We start from the raw sequence: 12,805 nt of genomic DNA, 5'->3' as shown, positions 1-12,805 counted from the left end.
TTTAATGATAAAATATTCAAATTACTAGATCCTAATACATCCATGTTGGAATAGGTCTTTACTGATTGCAAATTGAACTGAGATTAACTAAAGGTCGTGATAAAACCAAAGCACTAAATGGATGAGTGCCAGCCCTCTCAGTCGAGGACTCACATATCAGGATAAAGTGTGTGGCTCTAATCCCAGAAACCTTAATGTAGCAATTTCAAAGACAACTTGCATTACAAGAGTATCCTTAATTATATAATGGATTAGTATTAATGCAAAAGCAGTCTCTAAGTGAGATCCCGGGATGTTGGAGGGTTATTGAGGTGTACCTCAATAAAGAACACTTCAGCAAAGTTTTTAGAGGAACATGTGAAGGCCATGGAAATGTTGGAGCCTCAGTTGGTAAAATCCAAGGAGTACATGTTATCAGTGCTGGGCAATCTGGGGCAAGTGCGAGCTCGCCAAATGCATGCCCACCTCGGATTGCTGTATGATGGGAGTGCACGGCTGGCCTTAGTTATCGAAAATCAGTGAGGGCTTGAATGCCAGCGCTTTGAGGTACTGGGCCATTCGCTCTTTCCTCCTGAGCAACCTCTCCATTCACTCCATCCTCCCCGGCACTGTAAACCCGCACACCTCGCCAGACCACCACTCCCCCCGACGGTATAAACACTTGCATCCTGACGGGGTCGCCCTTAACTGCCTCCTGCCTAGCCGCCTTCCCAGCATTCCATTACCTATTCCTGCGCAAGATTCTGACTTAGTTGGTGTATGCTAGCACCTTCTGCCTAGCTGCCTGTCACTGACCAGGCCTCCCAGTGGAGGGTGTGCGCTATCATCTTCTGCCTAATTGCGTGCTCTTGCCTAGTGTCCCCCCTATGTGGACTGCCTGTAACTGCCCTGTGTCCCCCTCCCTCGGTCTGCCCATATCTGCGTGTACCTGTTTGCCGGGTCTAAGTTAATTTGTTGTTTCGAGCCCTGTCCCTTTTGGTGCAGTGTCTGTGTGTGGGTTCTCCCTCCAAATCCGTAACAAATGATGTTGTTCTACCACTTCAATTGAATATTTTTGGCCAGCAAAGTGAGATTGTTGTTGAGAGTCTGTAGGTAAGGATGTCCTTGCACTTGTGCACATGCACTTGAATTTAAACATTTCATGTTTTTTTTATCTACTTGATGTCCATCTGATGTAACAGGTAGCTGCAGGGTCACAGATGACAGTTGCAGCACCTCAACAAGGACAACATTTCCAGGGCCCTGTGTTTTCACAACATTACCTAGGAAACTGAGAGACCATGAGAAAGGGTAAGTGAGATAATGTTGCAGTCATAAAAAAATTACAGTTGATCTTAAGCAAGAGTTAGTTTGTTTAGAGAATGGAAAGCTTTGTCCATTCATTAATTTTCTTATGTTGGCCTGATGTGATTTCATATCTCCCAAAAAATATATTTTTTCGAAGATCAAACATAGTAGTCCTTTTTGTTAAGCATCTACCTAACAAAGAAATAATAAAAATCTGTCATTACAGTCTTCACTGAACCTTTCTTCATGGATTTACCTGGACTTATGTAAGTGAAGTGTGAAGATCAGTTTTATCAGATATTTCAAACCGATTTATGTGACAACCTGATTTTGATTTTTTTTTTTTTTTTTTTTTTTTTTTTAAATGTGGACTAAATTTAGAGCTTCGTTTTCGTAGCATATCTTCCTGCATTTCCCAAGACTTATTGGACAGTCCAACTAATATGTATTTTCACACTGAAAGTGGATAGGACTTATGTAAAGATATGGACGTTTCTTTCGATCATGATGATTTTCCAGTTTCTGCTGTTTTGTGCTGATTGCTTGCAAATGGGACTGTGTTGAAATAATTTTCAAATATTGTGAAGAACTAACAAATGTAATGGAAGTTGTAATCTCAAGGCTGGGGTGAGTTTAAATCAAACTAACCCTATTTTAGACCTTTTTCTGTCCTTCAAATTCCATCATGAGTATGTTTTTAGAATTTCTTATTATCAAGTTTCTGTATATGTCTGATGTTCATCAATGAAGAATCAAATGTTCTGAATGTCCTACTATTTGTAAGTACTGTCAAAATGTCAATTAAACTAAAAAGGTCCCAATGATTGCAGAGTAGGAAAGTTGCTCAGCAGAAAATTCATCCAACTCCTCTAAAACATATCTCTTACATATTAATTGTTTTCCATGATCTTGAGGCTTGGGGGAATCACTTTATAAATAACACAGCCTTAGAAATGTTAACCATTTAGAACAATATTATTTCTATATCTTTTTCATGAAAAGAGGTACTTAAAACCTGCACCCTCCTTGTACTTCTGGAGAGAGGAAAACATAATAACCGCACTTTTAATGATAATAACTTTCATTCTGGGCTGCAGGTGTCAAAGGATAATTTGTATCATTTTCCAAAAGACTGAGCCATTTATTTAATGTTATGGCCCCCGACCGGTGTCAGCTGTTTTACAGGAGGAATTTATTAAAATGCTTTCACTTTCTTTTTCCTTACTAGAGACACAATGTCACTGTGACCACCTAAGTTATTAAATTGGATGATTTGAATCTCAGCAATGATAGTGCAGAAGAGGGGCCCGATGGCTGTGGCTGATGATTGCGGGTAGAAATCACCAGAAACAACAACCTTCTGCTGGTCCTAAAAATACTTTCCAGCCATGCCATATTGATGTTGATAAAGTTGGGCTGTTATCAAACAATGTTTACTTAACAGACCATCATAACCAATTTTGTCTGATATTTATGTGACAGGCATTTAATTGCATGCTGGTATCTCTGGAAAGAAACAGAAATGCTAATATAAACCTTAATACAACTGGAATTTTTCTTAGCTTTCTTGGCCCTTCCATTTTTTTTATAGCATTTTATCCTTCTTTGTTCAGTGTTCCATCATTAGGCCTGGCACTTAATGTAAAACTACTACAGGACTGCCTTGTGAGGTTAGGTAAGAAAATACTTTCATACTTAATGAGGGTTAAATCCAAAGACACATATATATCTATATACACACACACACACACACAGCCAGTCTTGAGATGTCGGCCCACAAGCACAGGCCTCATAACTGCTCAACACTCATTAGCTTCTCAAGTTGACTTTTGAGTCTTTGGAGGGAGGTATGAAATGGACAGTGTCTGACTGTTTGTTTAAACCATAACCACAAGTAATAATAATGTCCATGTTAGCTTATAGAGCTGCATGGATGGCTGACAGCTCTCCCTGCAGCAGTTGTGAGCACTTACTTACCCAAAATTAATACTGAGTGTATTTTGTAATATAGGAATTATGAAATATTAAATACATAATTCATGTTTCCCTCTTAGATTGTTCCATTTTTATTAATCTTCTGCTAATAAGGGGATGTTATTGGTTTCAAGTGAGGTAGAATGCCTAAATACTGCTCTCATTGAAAGCCTGGGCGTCATTAGAGTATTCTCGGTGACCCAATGTGTCAATCCTAGACAGCTGTCAAGCAAGTGCTTTTTGTTAATGACAGTCAGAATTACATGTCTCTTTCAGTTCCCTCTACTGTATAATCATCAAATAAAATCTGGTTGATTTCCTTATTCATAGAAGAGCCTCCTGTATTTATATATTTACTCAACAAGGTGCCTGCTAGTTGAAGGAGGAGGCATAACAAAGAAATTCTGCTTTAATTTACGGATTAAATCATTCACGCTGCTGCCTTCACGGTGCTGTTTACTGTTGCTATTTAGTGCACTCTTGTTAAATGGAAGAACTAAATTCACCCATGTAGGGATTGAACATGAAAGGGAAATAAATAATAACAGTTTCTCAAATTGATCTACAACTTTCTGATCTCTCCTGATCTTTTTTAAAAAAAAATACAACATAGACCAGTGTGATTATTGAAACTTGCATTTGTTCACATGTATTGTTTTTTGTCAAAGTGTTGACACTTATTCGCAGCACCAAGGTGAAGGGCCAATCTCAAGACTATGAGAAAGTAAGAAAATAAGCAGTATGGTTGAATTTATCAAATTATTGTACATGTGTTTCCAAAAATTTAGAAATAAGATAATTAATGTATCTTGTGCTGTCACTTTACTGCTGCCCAGTCACTCAGGATTGAACTTGGAGCTTGTGTTTGTTGTCTTCTTGGTTCTGGAGATTAAATAAATGCATATTTTGTCCCATCTAAACATATTTTTTCTGATGGTGTTAATCATTTTCTATCATCAGAATTTTTCTTCTTATCACAGCACAGGAAATTTTAGCAAATTAAGAATATAAAAAGTTTGCCTTTGTTACATACACTTTACGTAATGTGTATTGATTCTGAACCTATGTGTTCTGCCACATGTATGTTACTGTACATTCTCACCTGAAGAGAAGAAAATACATCTTATTTAGCAAAATGTCAAGTAGCAATACAGAAAAAAAGCACTACATTGTTGGCCACAAATGTGAGAAACTTGCAATTTCACAGAATTTATTAATGTTAACATAAAATAAAAGATAAGATAGGGGTTACATCTGATTTAGTTCTGTTAATTTCCCTTTAAAAATAGATTGTTGTGTTGAATTGAGGAGTGAAAAAAAGAAATTTGTGACTATTATTTTAGATATCCTGATTAAATTGACAACACATTCTGCGCAAGACAGCAAATTCAATAAATGCCTTTTTCTTCCCTTCCTCCAACTCAGTCACTTGTTGCTTCCTAAGATGAATAATGATTTTATTTATATGCAGTAACGAGCTACAATGCAAGCCAGCTGGATTTCCAACGTTTTTCAAAATGATTGTGCTAGTGATATGTAACTGTTTACTGATTTCTGTTTTGAATTTATCTGAATATCTCTTGCATAACAGACGAGGCCGACAGATGTTTATTTTATTATTTATTTTTTTGTAGGAGAATAATCTTTTTTTGTGTTGAGTTAATGATAAAATCAAGTGACATCTAAACCCACTGTAGCTTCAAAATTGTTGACTGAATATCATAAACAACATTCACAGCCTTCTACTCCTTGCCCTTTTGGAGTAAAGTGTTTCATTTGTATATCATAAACAGTACAGTCGTGCTGTTGACTTCTTGCAGCGATGATGCATAGAGCTTTATCCATCTCACTGGTGGAAGATATAGTTCTTTTGTCATTTCTTTGCCAGGTCTTGCCCAGATTTCTATGGTGCCGCTAATTCTTAATGCTTATCAATCTTGTAAGGTTTAAATATATCATCTAATGTTGAATAAATTAAGTCTATTTCGTATGAGCTTGAAAGTGTTTCAAACAATTCGGACTATCATTGAAGAGAGCAGTGTATGTGTGTATAATTGATGATGCTGGTCAGGAAGAGTCTTACTAGGAATAAATTGCCAGATTGTTTTATCTGCAAGCAGAACAAACAAACCCTAACCTAAAACCTTTTCAAGCAATTGTCTGGGGTGACAAATAAATGGGGAAAAAAAACAACGAAAATATAGAAATAAAAATCCTGCAGCTCATCATTGATGTGGCAGGGGCAACAGGGTACCCAGCTTGCTCTTTTTGACCAGGCCACTGAGTTGTTTTATAGTTCTGCAACCTTTTGGGCTTGTGTTTATGTTTGTTTATTTTCCTCTACGTAAAGTCATTTACCAGTACACACACAGACACCCACGCACGAACATGCACAATGGACAGCTAACAGAGTCAGTCCTTTTCTCTCCCTTGCTCTCTCTTGATCTTTGAGTATCTGTACGTTTGTGTGTGTGTGTTCATCTTTGTGTGTGGGTGTGTTTGTGCACAGCTGAAAAAAAGCTCCATATGTGTAGCCGATTGAACATCATGAGATTTTCATGATTGCACAAAAAGCATTATAGAGAGGCTGATATTTTAGACGCACATAAGGATGGTCAAATACAGAGGAATATTGTGCAGACTTACAAATATTGAAATCCTATCAATACCCCATTGAAAAAGGTTTTCTTTCATAGATGGTATAAGGCCTTGATCGCTCGTTCTACTTTGATGTTCTTTGACATTCTATCCATTTGAATTTAACGTTGTCCTTTCAAAAATTTCTATTGAATATGTATTAGATATTTAATTTCTTGATGAATATAGCTTGTTCGACTGTACCCAAGCAGAGAGCCCCACTCAGTAAAATCTACAGCCATAATTTATTGTGTGTTTCACCAACAGTGGAATTAACAATACTATTAACAATACTGGTGATTTTTAAGCATTGATGAAATTATGCCTGTAGCTCGGAGACATCCGTTAAAACTGGAAGTCAGGCAGGTTAATCTTTTCCTCAAGTTTCTCAAAAGTCAACAGTGCTATCTTTTATTAAGTCTCAACATTAAATCTGTTTATCTGCCTGCAGAGGAAAAAGAGATTTAAGTTCAATGCCAGGTGGGGAAATACAAATTCAGCAACATAAAGTATAGCCGCAATATGCCTTGAAAGTTTTGCAATTTGTATAAAAAAAGGGGTAGGGAGGGGGTGACATTATCATTATCAGCTTTGACCTCATTTAGCAAAGTGCATTCCACTTTAGATGCTGTTACATTTGATTTCTGTTAGGAATCTGAATGTCTTGGCGAATAGCTGAGCTGTTTGCTTGAGACAAATGCAAAACTTTCTTATCTTTACAAAGTGTTACTATAGAGCAAGCAGCCTTTTTGCTAAAGGTAGATGTTTTGTGTTTTTTTTTATCTGGCCTCCGTTCTTCCATGCATAAGTGTTTAAACTATGAAAACATATGGAATTGTTGCAATTGGCGCCTAACAGTGTAATGATACTGATTTCCCTTCCTTTTAGGAATATTTTTCAGTCCTTTTTGTGTGTGTGTGTGTGTGTGTGTGTGTGTGTGTGTGTGTGTGTGTGTGTGTGTGTGTGTGTGTGTGTGGAGGGGTGAATTTGCTGCTCAATCACATATGAGATGAGTTTTTACCTGGAGGCTTGCTATAATCTCAGGTAGCATGTTGGTGTGCATTTCTGTTGACAACCAAAGGAAGAATAGTTCAATTGCATTTGTTGAGGAACATCTAGGGAACTTGCCTCATGTAATAGAGACAAAAAACATGGTTTGTGTTTTGTAGATTTTTTCATAACATCAAACACCTTCCCATGCATTTGGAGACCAGAGCCACTGAAAAAAAAATCAACTGTCTTATCAGCAACATACTGTATGTACATACAGAATCATGAAAACTGTTTGGAGGTTGGTATGATTGAAGTTGGATCAGGATCGCAAATGACAGAATAGGGAAAGAATTCATATGCCAAACCCCCAGAGTGGAGGGACATGGTAAAGGAGATATGTTGACTTTGTTGAAGTAAGCTCTATTTCATGCACACAAAGCTCATGGGAGGTGGACACTCAGCATCATTTTTTTAAGTAAGGAGACTTTAATATTAGAGATAGTGAATTTATATTATCGTACTTACGCTTTGAGCCATATGATCTAATTGGCACAGTGAGTTACAAGGAGAAAGTAATGTAGAGGCATGTGTTGCCCAACCACACAGTTTGACATCAGTTGGTAAGTTGAGCATTCTGGGGACAAAATACACTCGTAGCAAACAGCTATACCTTGTTATTAACTTTGTTCTGCTAGTGATAAAGATAAAGTTTTACATGCAGAAATACCTATGAAAGAAATTACTCTGCATCTATGTTATATTTCAAATTGTCATATTTAAGGGAGACACGCCTGATCCAAACGCAAGGACACTCAGGAGGTAGGGCGTCTTAAGAGATTTATTGATGAGGATGGTGAATGGAGAGCTGTGCTGAGGCAGGGTTGTGGGGAAGGTCACAGGAGTCACAGGAACTTGGAGCTGGTGAGGAAGTGCAAGACAAAGAATGCAGGGCGGGAGGGGGGGGCTCATGGCGAAATGGACCCCTGGTTGAAACATTGGACATTCCCTTTTAAACAATGATTTATTTTTGAATTTTAAGCATTATTCCACCTCATTATGAAAGGGATTGGGTGTAATAAGGTATATGAAATGAAACGTCTTCTACCCAGAGGAAGGTGGTGTGATAGAGACTGACATTTGCACACTCACTTCAGTATGGGGTCACAACAGAGGCACAAGAGAAAGTGATCAAACATTTGAAGAATGCAAAATAGTTGCTGTACACTCAACAATAATTATGCATGTGGTTCAACTGACTATTTATGAAGACGGTAGTACCAATAGACCTTTGTGTCTTATGTTCCTTAATTGTTACATGGTGTTATTTTTTGTTTTTATTTTTTCCAATTAATCACGCACTGCCTGGCACACACAATCTCTTTGAATTCAATAGTGAGTTCATCAGTTCAGCAAGTGAGAAAATCACATTGGACTCTTTTTGCACATTTTATAAATCTTATGTAGGATTTTCCTATGTTCTTTTTATTGTTTTGTTTCATGGCGAAGGACGTTAACTAACATGAAACCCATTAGACTCATTCTTTGTTGATCTTATGAAAAAATGGGAACTAATAGTTACAATGACAAAAAGACAAGAAGCAGAGCTAGAGGTCCAAGAGATACTAAGATTCCCTTTGGGAGTGACCAGGGTGGATAGGATCAGGAATGAGTCTATCTGATGACCAGCACATGTAAGTTTCTTTTCAAGAGAAGGTCAAAGAAGCTAGACTGAGATGGTTCAGTCATGTACAGAGGAGGGATCGTGAATATATTGGTAGACGGATGCTGGAATTGGAGCTGCCAGGCAGGAGGTCTAGAGGAAGACCAAAGAGAAGATTTATGGACTTAGTGAGAGAGGATATGAATGTATTTGGTGTGAGAGAGGAGGATACAGAGAATAGGGTTAGATGGAAAAGGTCGATTTGCTGTGCCGACCCCTGATGGGAAAAGCCGAAAGGAGAAGAAGAAGAATGAAAATATGGGAACTGCAGCAAATCTGTATTTTTTTTCATTTCATAAATGTTCTGTTGGGAATCCTGTGATTAAAACAATCAAAATCATTTTACAGTAATTTTGTTAATTGATAATAGTGTTAAATGGACAGGGTCGACGGTGTTGGGGACACAAAATGTTGTTAATCTTTCTGTTATGGTAGTTATATTTTGCCAAAGAAAAAATTGTGTCTTTCAACATAAAACTGTGAAAAAAGCCTTGCCTTCAAGATTGTTTGAAATCTGTCCAACACCTATGTCTGATATCATCCACTTTAGCTGCAAATTATATGTCAGATGTCTTGCAAACAGTTGCTTCTACATCCAAGATGCTCTGCAAATCCCCTACTTCACCACATTTAGTAACATTTGGTCAAACAGTTTTGTTATAAATCCTGCACATTGTCACTCCCAAGCCTTTGTCACATACCAACGCATTGGAACTCCTTTCTCTCCATTTTTTGATATACCAGGAGTGTAGTTTTTTCGGCAAACCTGCAGAAACGTCTATTTTCTGCCTCAGTGGAGAACACAATTCTCATTTTGGACACAAAGATAGGGAAATTTGGTTAGGTTTAGATACAGATACTGATGTTGCTATAGATATGATGCTCCATGGTCCATTGAAAAATGATGAGAAAGGGTTCTAATGCATTGTTATATGCCGCTAAGGGAAACATATCCCATTGTCATGTGGTTGATGCATTTTTAGGAGAACATGTTCTATAAATCAGTTGGAGAAAAAGAAACAAAATACCTTAATGGCAGATGCAGGGACTTTTATGATCGTTTATGTTGTATTTAGCTAATTCAGTGTGTATGTTGTGTAATGCAACCTCAGGGCCGCATGGACCAGTGTCTCGTTGAGCCAGTCTCAGGGGGGCATGGGCCACTCTCTCCCTGTGCCAGTCCCAAGCCCAGATAAATGATGAGGGTTGCGTCAGGAAAGTATCCGGCGTAAAACTTTTGCCAAAACCAAACATATTAATGAAACCTAACAGTCTCATACCAGAGCGGTAGCGGCCTGCGTTAACAACCACCGCCATTGGTACCGATGACCTACAGGGTACCAGTGAAAGTTGAGCTACTGTGGGTTGAAGAGGGAGAGGAGGAAGGTGTGTTTGGTGGGGGAGAGAGAAGAGGAAAGGCAAGAGTCTGGGACTGAGAGTAGGAACTATGGTACTGACAGGAAGACAAATGGTGTAGAAGTTATCTTGAAGGAGGAGTTTGTTGGAAATGTTTTGGAGGTGAAAAGAATGTCAGATAGATTTATGAGTCTGAAACTAGAAATTGAAGGTGTGATGCTCAATGTTGTTCGTGGCTCTAAGTTAAAGGAGGAGAGTTTCTGGAGTGAGTTCGATGAAGTGATGAAGACTATCTCCAGAGGTAAGACAGTGGTAAATCAGTGGTAATCAATGGTCATATTGGTGCTGGTAATGGTTAGGTTTGGTTTCCCGGGATTGGAACACAGTAGGATAGATGGTGGTAGACTTTGTAAAAAGGATGGAAATGGCTGAACATTTTTTTCCAGAAAAAAACACTAACATAGGATAACTTATAAGAGCATAGAAGTTGTAGGTGAGAGTGTAGACAGACGGCATGGGAAGGTGATTTTTAGGATGACTCTGGTGACAAGGAAGATCATGAGGACAAAGGTAGCGCAGAGAACAAAGTGGCTGAATGGAACAGACAGGAGTATCGGTAGATACAACATATGGTAAAGATAGAGGTAGCAAAGGCAAAACCAAGGGTGTATGATGACTTGTACGCTCGGTTGGACAGTAAGGAAGGAGAGAATGATTTTTACAGGTTGGCGAAACCGAGAGATAGAGATGGAAAGGATGAACCGCAGGTCAGTGCAATTTAGGATAGAGAGGGAAATGTATTGACAGATGTTAGAAGGGTGATGGGACGATGGAAAGAGTACTTTGAAGAGCTGATGAATGAGAAAAATTAAAGAGAAGCAAGGGTAGAATATGTGACTATTGTGGACCACAACGTAGCAGAGATTTGTAAAAGTGAATTGAGGAGGGCATTGAAGAGGATGAAGAGTGGACATGCAGTTGGTCTTGATGATATACCTGTGGAGGTATGGAAGTGTCCAGCAGAGTTTCACCGGTAGAGTTTCTGGCTAGATTATTCAACAGGATCTAAGGGAGTGAGAGGATGCCTGAGGAATGGAGAAGTATGGTGGTGCCCATTTTAAGAATAAGGGAGATGTGCAGAATTGTGGCAACCACAGAGGGATATAGTTGATGATCCACACAGTGATGTCATGAGAAAGAGTAGAGGAAACAAGACTGAGAGCAGACGTCACCATTTGTGAAGAGCGGTATGGCTTCATGCCAAGAAAGAGTACTACAGATACAGTATTCACAATGAGAATGCTAATAGAAAAGTACAGAGAAGGTTAGAGGGGGATGCAATGCACTTTTGTAGACCGAGAAAAAGCATATGATAGGGTAATGAGAGAAGAACTTAGGTATTGTGTGAGGAAGTCTGGTGTGACAGAGAAGTATGTTAGACCGGTGCAGGACATGAATGCTAGCTGTGAGACAGTGGTGCGGTGTGCTGTATGAGTAACAGAGAAGTTCACGGTGGAGGTGGGGCACCAAGGATCAGCTTTGAGTCCCTTCTTGTTTGCAGTGTTGATGGACAGGCTGAGAGATGAGGTTAGACAAGACTCTCCATGGACCATGATGTTTGCAGATGACATTGTGATCTGTAGTGAAAGCAGGGAACAGGTTGAGGAAAAACAAGCGAGGTGGAGGTATGGTCCGGAAAGGGCGGGAATGAAGGTTAGTCGCAGCAAAACAGAATATATGTGAGTGATCGAGAGGATCCCTGGTGGAACTGTGAGGCTACAGGGAGTGGAGAGCTAGAAGTTGAACGATTTCAAGTACTTAGAGTCAAGGGTTCAAGCAGGTTGGAATCAGTGGAGAAATGTTGTCAGGGATACTGTACGATAGAAGACTATCAACCAGAATGATAGGAAAGGTGTACAAGACAGTGGTTTGACCAGCGATGCTGTATTGCGTAGAAACAGTGACAATGATGATTGGTGTGAGATAGGAAGATACAGAGAATAGGGCTCGATGGAGATGGTTGATTCGCTGTGGCGACCCCTGAAGGGAAAAGCCAGATGGAGAAGAAATGTGTATGTTGTGTGCGTCATATGAATCTTAATCTTGCCACCATGCTTTTTTTTCTGGGGACAGCATAGAATTATGATGACATCATGGAGACTATATTATAGCTATCCATTTTCATAAGAAAAGGAAGAACCTGAGCCTAAATTGAGTCCAATTCTACATTCTAATGAGCTCAAACTTATAACTCAACTGTGACTATTTAATACAGTCACAGTGAAGCCTTGGAACATTGAACACTAAAGCTTCTTCTGATTCATTTGTGACAACTGAAGTGATCCCCATATATTTTTTTTCAGCCTGTGATTAAGCACTTTGTAACGCAAGGTGTGCATGTAGATGTGTCAGTCACCCACTGGCTTTCACCCAAAGGCTAAAAATTTAAATTGCATTCCAGGTAAGAGGCCATCTGAGACAGCCGAAGAAAATGTCCTATTGCATACAACACAGAGTTTTGGGGAATTTAAAATGACCTCAATAACATTTCAGCTATTTGCAACAACATAAAAATAGTGCCTTTTTGACTTTGAGGTTAGTTTTTCATCTTTCATAATGAGTTTGTCCAGCAGGGGGACCAACTGTTGATATATTAATGTAATACTTCTAATGTAAGACAACTATACATTCAATTGTTGATGTATTGCTACACCATTCGGGTGAACCTTTTGTCAAACATTGCTTTGGTTATGATTTGTTAGAAGGTTGACTTCTTTGTCATGATCATAAACACCCTGTAATAGATTAAGTCACCCTCCATTTGCAATAACACACATT

General features: G+C 38.8%; 1 long non-coding RNA gene across 1 annotated transcript in view; it reads left to right on the top strand.

Annotated features, from left to right (window-relative positions):
- Positions 1 to 1,192: 1,192 nt before the first annotated feature.
- LOC147227215 (uncharacterized) overlaps positions 1,193 to 12,805 on the top strand; it is a 125,491-nt gene continuing 113,878 nt past the window's right edge. Inside the window, exon 1 of the long non-coding RNA XR_015107077.1 lies at positions 1,193 to 1,290. This is a non-coding gene — a long non-coding RNA (uncharacterized LOC147227215). The remainder of the gene's footprint in view (positions 1,291 to 12,805) is intronic.

The sequence above is a fragment of the Fistularia commersonii genome, chromosome 14 (assembly GCF_037954325.1).
Source record: "Fistularia commersonii isolate RoL2024-O1a breed Wild chromosome 14, RoL_Fcom_v1.0, whole genome shotgun sequence".
Lineage (NCBI taxonomy): Eukaryota > Metazoa > Chordata > Actinopteri > Syngnathiformes > Fistulariidae > Fistularia > Fistularia commersonii.
Note: the sequence above shows the minus strand (reverse complement) of the source record. Positions and strands in the feature narration are given on the sequence as shown.